Below are 8,590 nucleotides of genomic sequence, written 5' to 3' on the forward strand. Positions count from 1 at the left end.
CAGGCACGATGCTTCTCCGCTTCGCCAAAAGGAAGGCTCGGCCAGGACACCAAACCCACCAGAAACCGATCTGCAAATATTGGATCGTCAATAAAATGATTTGCATCAAATTTTTCTTAATCGGAGTGGTGAGTCAACAGCTCCGTGATGGCAGCAGTGCTTTAGTTTTTGTGAAGGATTTACTCGGCAAGTTTAACCGAGGTGTGGCGTTGCACCAAGCGTGCGGTGGAATCCTGGCGGAATCCAACGCCAGCCCCCCTGGTCCTCCCCGACGCCTCGTATGTTATCCGCAGCGCTTGCCTTTAGGGGAAATGGCAGCTGATTTCGATCTGAGGCGGGGGGGGAGCCTGCGATCACATGACAACAGAAACCGTTAAACGATGAGCCTTTCTGGCAGTACCTTGCCGGAACTGCATGGGAGCCGGCACGCCTGCACCGCTGGCGGCCGGTTCGTTTCAGGCCCGGCCCGCTTCACCGGCACAAACAGGCAGCGAGGCAGGATGATGTCAGAGACGAGAAGCTGCCAGAACATCGTGGACTCAGGGCTCCACCATGCTGGGAGAGGGGAGACAAGCCATAAATCAATTTCAGCTGTTTTCATCGCGGCAATATTTCACAACACGATATAATATTTCACAACACAAATCCTGGTTCCAGTGACGCCGCAGAAACGACTGACATTCTTTTCATCTTGCGACAGTGAGACACGTTCATAGCCTCTTCTGCCCCTTTTCATGGTGTCCAAACCAAATTTTTTTTCCTGCAATTTCAACCTTTGGCCGGGCATTTCAATTGTGTACCGGATGGACATGGACATGGTTTTGATTTGTATATCTGGGCTATGCTGATTAATCAGACACTCAAAGCATTCTTCTCTTTCCCGTCATTGTCACATCACTGTTCAATCAGCTGGAATGTGGCAGAAATTAAGGCCATATAGGAGTTGTAGGAGGAGAGCGAAAGGGCACATCTAAAAGCGCTAACCCGCTAACATGGTGAAGTCGGTTCATCTACGACTGAGTCGTAGTCTGCAGATCAAGATTCTTCTCATCTGTCGGAATAAATTGCAGTCAAACTTTGTGGCGAAGCAACAGCTGCGATGGATCAGGGTTGCCGACGGTTGCGGCGAAACGCTGTCAGGTTCCCTGCTGCGATGGCGTGCGCGTTCGTTTGGATCCAGGAATATTGGTCTGTGCAGAAGCCATACCGCACATTTTCACCACCGCCTCCCTCTTCGTTTACTGCAGGGATGCAGGGGAGACACCATGACCAGTTTGTTACTCTAATCATGGTCCTCAAGGGCCGAGAACCCTTCCTTTATCTGGGAGTCAGGTGTGAAGACCAATCAGTTGCACTATAATTGCTCAGTTAAATACCGGGGAGAAAAGGAAACCAGGGCCAGGTTTGGATTCGAAGGCCAGATTTGAGTATCCGTGTAATAAACTATCAGGCCTTTCTTTCTTTAGCTCAGGGGCGTCAAACTCCAGTTCTGGAGGGTGTCTGGACTCTCAGCTGGCACCAGTGCCAGTGGGATGGTGATGCCCAACGGTGGGAAAACGGGTTCCCTGCGTCTCTCTCTTCTGCCTGATATCCTGTAAACCCCAGTCTGACTGTTGGAAGGTGGAAAATGGATTTGGTGGCTTTAAGGGGATTATCGATGTTATGACAGCTCTCTGCATAATTGTTAATAGAACAGCTTGTGCGTGTGGGCATTCCCGACTCCCAAATGCTTATTCCGCCAGCCTGGTGGAATAAGTCTTCTCCATTGTGCCGTTACTCCTGATACCCATCTCCTGAAGACACCACACACACACACACACACTTATATACAGACATGTATGCACAGTCACACACACATACACACACATGCACAGTCACAAACATGTACTGTGCACACACACACACTCACACACACAGACACACAAACACACACACACTCACACACCATGAGCAACCTCATAGTTTACCATAGAGTTTCTGAGAGGGCAAAGTGTTCCGTCAGCAGGGTATTCCCCATGTATTAGAAGATCCTCTGTTGATTGGGATCTACCTATCCCAGCTATGGAAGTTGCATCTATGAACTATGGCTCAGATGGTGGACTGCACAAGTGCAGACTGAAAGTAAAACCCAGCAGGTATGATGTCATGGTGGTGTGTGGTGCTCAAGTGGAGGCATGATGCCATTGCCTGTGAGTTCATTTACTTGAAACATCCATTTAATTCACCATCGTTATGCTTATGTCATGCTTATCCCTGGTAAAGACTGGGAAAGGGCAAGATTTTGGACTGGGGTGCGTAAGGGGGTGTAAGGGGTACGTCGAGAATGCAGTCCACTCGTGTGCTTTGGAACATGCAGAAAGGAGAGAGGGCAAGCCTGTGGTCAGGGAACCTCTGGGGCTCAGTAGAGCAGTACTGTCAAGTGCCAGTGGTGAAAGGTGACCATGAATTATTGACCAGCTGTTTTCTATGACCTTTTACTGCTCTGAAATTCCTTCATGCCAATTTTACTGTATGGCTGAGTGAATGATATAATATTGCTTAATCGTGTTCACAAAGTACATAACAAAGTATAACCTGTTGTAGCAGGATATACTGTATGTCTGTCTCTGGTTGGATATTAAACATTGTAAATGACTATGTGTCCCTTTGAATCGCTTTCAGATGAGCTCTGTAACCATGCCAATAAGATCAATACATTTTTTTGTTGTTGCTTTAATCCGCATTCACGTTGCTTATGTGAGACACGTGAGTCTCTCAGTTCAAACGCTACTGACTTCACGGTTGCTTTGACCTTTTTTGGCAATGCAGTGAGCCAGGAAAACACTCTTCAGATGGAAAGTGGATATGTTTCCAACACGCATAAATACTGCTTTCTCCCTTTCATCGTAATTGTTAAAGTTGCATTCTGAAGAGTATCCATCAGTGGGTATTAAATTATGAATCGTGAGGACAGACCACCATGTCCAGTCCTAGCAGTAAGCTTGGAGTAGCACATGGATAGAATCCATTATTATTAGTTCAGAAATTTTATAAATAACCATTTGTCAACTCTTATCCTCCCACCCATCAAGTAAACCTTCTGGGACTCGCAGGAGCATGGATTCAATAAACCTCTGGACTGAATCAAAGCTGAATCAAGCGCCCTGAGAAAGTTAGATTGATTTTCCGGCACGTTGACAAATGTTAGATTTTTTTCCCCCCACTTACGACGGTGATTTTGATTGAATCCAGAGGTCAATCTAGTGTAAATATGGCGTCGGACTAATCTGGGAGTGTTCTCTTCATGTTTAGATTCATTTTTACTTAAGGGGTGTGCTGGGATGTTTGCAGAGGCCCATTCCAAATTTCACCCTCGGACGCTTAGTCTTGGTGAGGCGTGATGTTGCTCAGAAATCAACCAGTGCCAGAGGGAATGAAAAGTCTTTCCCTTAAGAAGACATGGTGGTTTTGACTGAACCCAGGGCTAAATGTGATAAACCACCTGCTGAACAGATGGAAAAGCTTTGTCTTTTTTTTTTTTTTTTTTTTGAAAGGCCGTATTTGCAGATTACAGGTGACGGTGTCCACAGTTTTCCTTTTTTATCTCCACTCCAGTAGCACACATGGCTCTGATCAGTCCAGCATGAGGGTGAACTTGAAATATTTCTTGAGGTTGTCCTAATTTTGACGACAGTCTACAAAGATCTCTAGTTATGGTAGGGGAGAGCATAACGCACAATTACGGTACAATATCCCTGCTTCACTGACCCATAACCGTCTTGCCCATGATTCTGATTTCTTAATACATTTTAAATCCTTAAATCAGGCAGACCACATTCATGAGCACCGCAGATGAACCATATAAAAGTTCAAAGAAACATCCACAATGACTGCTAATATGCAATACATACAAAACAGCTTGTTTGAAACCATACCAAAAACTTTGGTTTCAGACAAATCCAAAACTTTCAAAAAAGATTTACTTCAAAAGAACTATGAATTTGTACCTTGTATTACAGCCTTAAATTGAGTGAAATGGATTTCAAAGGACATCCTTGATATGGATACACTTCAAACCAAAGTTTGTTTTTATTTAAGTTATTATGCACGCGTAGCTTATCTACCCTGTATGAATTATGAATTAGCCATGCCCGTGCTCAACTTCCTGTCATGTAATGAGCTCGCACACATATTAATCCAGATAAAAACTACAAACCCCATCATGAAGGGCACATCATACAAATAATTAGAATGCACAGAACATGTAATGGTAAGTATTGAAATCACCATTTGCTAGCCCCAATTAGGCAATTTTATGAAGTGGCAGATCTTTAACAGGTTTTTTTGTGCGCACACTGAGAAACACTGATATTTATGGAATAACCATAAAACATTAGCAATGCTGGAAAAACTTTGGCTCAGATGTTATCAAGCTTTGATGCACGTTCTGAAAAAACTCCCAAAGCAAATTAACTGTAAAAAAAAAACAGTGTGAAATCCATGTGACTGAACCACTTTAGGGTGAATGCATTTAAAGTATTGACATTTTTTATACGTATATATTTATTTCTTTGTCAGATCTAGTCTTATTTTTAGTTGAGGCAACTAAAATGACAAGTGTTTAATGTCCTTAAACACAAGCCTGAAGCTTGCAGTGCATGCTATCCTGCAGCCATTATAAATCAGTGGAGGTTGTAACAGTGATGAGATGGTCCTACACTTGTATATGGGCTTTCAAGATTGTGATGTGGAAAATGGGGAAAAGTAGAAAAAATTGAAAGCCCAAAAGACTGTTTGTCCTCTTTGACTTTAAATCCGGATAGTTACGTGATCCTGAATGCTTTAATACCTTGGTGTACTTTGAAAACCTTGGCAATGGTAGAAACTGAGTGAACGCAGATGAATATTAAATATTAAATATCAAGGGGCCAGGAGAAAAAGCCAAGCTCGGTGGGGCGCGGCCATCTTCTCATGCCCCTGGTATTTGTCTCTCTTAATGAAGTCGTGCGGTTATAAGCCTGAGCACAGGTGTCAAGCTTACATTTTGTGGACACTGCACAACAACCCCCGCCATGTGTTAAAACCCTGCATCTGGACAATAAACTCAGCACCTAGGGATGAAGGTGGCTTTCATATGTAAAATAAAATGGGGAGTTTTGGAGAATTGTTAGTCAACTGGCACAGTGATCTTTTCCCACATGGTAATAATGGTTGTAATTGGAAACACAACAAGGAATTGGTAACAAACATGCTTACCCTGTTTGTGGGGATCCTGGGTTACAAGATACACAAAGTGCAGTCCGTTCGCCCTTGGGCAAAGGAGTTTGGAGGGCTGCTCGTGGTTTGTTGTTATGCATTTCTGTCTTATTATTATTTCTGACTATAAATGAAAGAAAATTCACTCTTAAATCGCCAGGATTTCAAGAAGTTCTCCAATCTCCAAAGCTGTTGAATTTACAGAAGGTGTAAAAAAGGTTTACTAAATCTAGATCCCTTATTGCTATTTTAATCAGAACCTCAGTTTAACATTTCAGCAAAAAAAAAAGGTTCAATTTAAGGGGTATTTCTAGGCTCTTATCAATTCTAGCATATTGGAAGCTCCCTGTTGCTCTGTTGTTTCAGCTGATGTTATTGCCGGACAAACACAGAAGTTGCTGAGATGAGCTTTGGGTACATTGACAGGGTTCAATGTTTTTGTTTAGGCAGGTGTCTAAAAGCTAGACAGACTGCTCTTACACAGGGCTTGAGATCCAGAACAAATGTGGCCCACTTGCATTTTTAAACATGCGGCTCAGTAGCCGCTTTAAGCAGAACCGTCATGCTGATGTTTATTTGGACTTGTCTTCTGTTAAACCCGCACGCTGGCCAGGAGACTTTTCAACTCAGTCATTACCCACAATGCTTTACTCTCTGCAGAAGATGAATGATGTTGCATGTGCCTTTGGTGAGCACCCCGGGACATCATTATACTGCAAGAAACAGAAAGATAAGAAACAGAATGATAAATGAATGCTCTTTCACAGGAAAGAGAAGGCGAAAATAGAATGATGTGTAATATCAGTGAATTTTGAGTTCCTGTTTGATCGTTTTCTCTCTCAGACTGTGCACACTTTAAACATTTACACACACTAAAAAAAAAGTGTTTTCGTTTTCACAAAAACCTTTTTTGGTGTTTTGTGAAGAGCTCCACTATGTGGGATGAAGTTTGTGTTGAATGTGGTCCAGGCTGCTTTGCCACTGGAGGAACGCCGGCTTGCGCGGCCAGCATCGGTTTGCAAACGCGCCCAGTGCAGCACTGCTGGTGGGAGGCTGGAAGTGGAAGCCACCTCATCCTGAGGCTTTTGAGGCCTCGGGCCTCGGGTTCTCTGTCGCTGGATTGGTTTTTCCGGCCTCCTCCCCCGTTAATGTTCCCTTCCACCCCGGGGAGGTGGAAGAGCCCTTTCAAACGGCCTCGTGGACTGCACTCCACTGTGCTTTTTCAGGGTTCTGTCTCGTCTTAAACGTAATCAAATCAATGGGGCAAGCTCCTCAGTCCAATCCAAGGAACTGCTGTCCTTGGCAATGGCCTGAAGAGCCGGCCAAAAAATGAGAAGTGAGCCCTCCTTACTGCTGCTCTTATTGGTTGCAGGGCTGCCGCATTACGTTTTCGCTCAGCTAAATGCATCATGCCGAAACGTTGGAGAGACCTTACCATTTATAAGCCGTAAACAAGGGGTTCTCAGTCTTATATGAAAAGGTGCAGGCTTTCGCTCCAACTGAGCAGTTACACTGATTCTACTAATCAACCACACCAGCCTTTGCTAAGGATCTTAATTGGTAGAATCACAGTGTGTTACTGTTTGGTTGGAACAAAAGCCTGTGCCCACACTGGTCCTTTCTGGATAGGATTGTGGACCCCTGCCGTAGCCAGATAGAGAGTTCGTGCCAGCAGCCGGCTCTGGCGGTAGCATTAAGGCCCTAAGGCCATTGCTTTGAGGGAGTGGGCCGTAAGAAACATTACACTAACTTAAAAGTTAAAATGCTCTGTGAAGTTCATTAAAAGATTTAATTTAATTTATTTCTTCTATTTTTTAAGCAGGATGTCACCTGTTTCAGGGAAACTCGCTATGAAGCACACCGCGTCCGCTGGGAGAGTGAGGGATCAGGTGATTTATGTTTCTTTAGGAGGCAGTCTTCCTGAGGACAGTCCAGGTTAGTCTCAAATGTACTTTAGAGCCTTATTAAGTTGCCAGGGACGCTCCATAAATAATGCTGGTCCCTCCTCTACCTCCATCAACTAGTACTACTTGTCAACAACAACCCGCTTGCCCATGAACACAAAATGTAATGTAAGAATAAAGACAAATAACCAATCAACTGTATTTGATGCTGCTAGGATGGAGTGTAGCACAGTGGGTAAGGAACTGGGCCTGTAACCGAAAGGTCGTAGGTTCGATTCCTGAGTAAGGACACTACTGTTGTACCCTTGAGCAAGGTACTTAACCTGCACTACTTCAGTATATATCCAGCTGTATAAATGGATACAATGTAAAATACTGTGTAAAAGTTGTGTAAGTTGCTCTGGATAAGAGCATCTGCTAAATGCCTGTAATGTAACGTATTTCATTGTGCATTTTGCAAGCGTGCATATTGTCTTTTTCATTTTGCACACATTTTGTTTGTAATTGCAATGCATTATTTTAAAAGCTTGGATTGCGAAATGAATTATGGCAAGACTTCTTTTTCATCGTGTTGGATGAAAAAAAGCATTTCCACCAATCGTAAAAAAGGTCCCTTCTTAAGGCCAGTTTAATGTCGTTCCAAACATAACTGAATTACAAGGTTGCTAGGTTTTGATTCGAAATAAAAACAAAAGGGAACAGCTGCTCACAAGGGTGGTTGGCTGAAGCAGAATAATTCACAGTTGCAATCAGAACAAAACAACAATGACAACACTGCTTAATACTCTAAGTTCTGGGTTTTCAACAGGGGGTCCTTGAATGTGCAGTAGGGGGGCTCTGGCCAGACTTCATATGTAATGACTATATATAGACGTGGGAAAATATTTTAAAATATAAAACCTCTCTTTAAAATGTTTTCCCAAATATATACTGTACCTTCTGGATGCCTTGAGCCCAGGGAGGAGGGGAGGTGGGTTAAGGTTAGAAAAAGGGTTAGGGTTAGAAAACTGCCATTCTTTTTCTGTTTACTTTTACTGTTTGTTATTGCTGTCTATTACTGTTGTTTTTATAGACCCTTTGTTTTACACTGCACTGTGGTTCCGAGGGCACTATAATCACAACACTGGGTTCAGAGGGGAGCTCTCACAAGCCACATGTTTACCTCTCAACCCAAAAGTGTTTACCTTCCCACCCAAAATTATTTACCACTCAACCCAAAAGTGTTTACCTTCCGACCAAAAATTATTTACCACTCAACCCAAAATTGTTTACCTCTCAACCCAAAAGCGATTGTAGGCACATGTACCTGTGAGTCATCGCTCGCGACCAATCCGGACCGTGTATGGGCATGAACACCTGGCCCTGGCACATCTGGGCCGTGTATGGGCACGAAAACCAGGGCCTGCCACATCCGGGCCACGTACGGGTACGAGCGCCAGGCCTTGACCCAC

This window comes from Anguilla rostrata, chromosome 17 (assembly GCF_018555375.3).
Source record: "Anguilla rostrata isolate EN2019 chromosome 17, ASM1855537v3, whole genome shotgun sequence".
Lineage (NCBI taxonomy): Eukaryota > Metazoa > Chordata > Actinopteri > Anguilliformes > Anguillidae > Anguilla > Anguilla rostrata.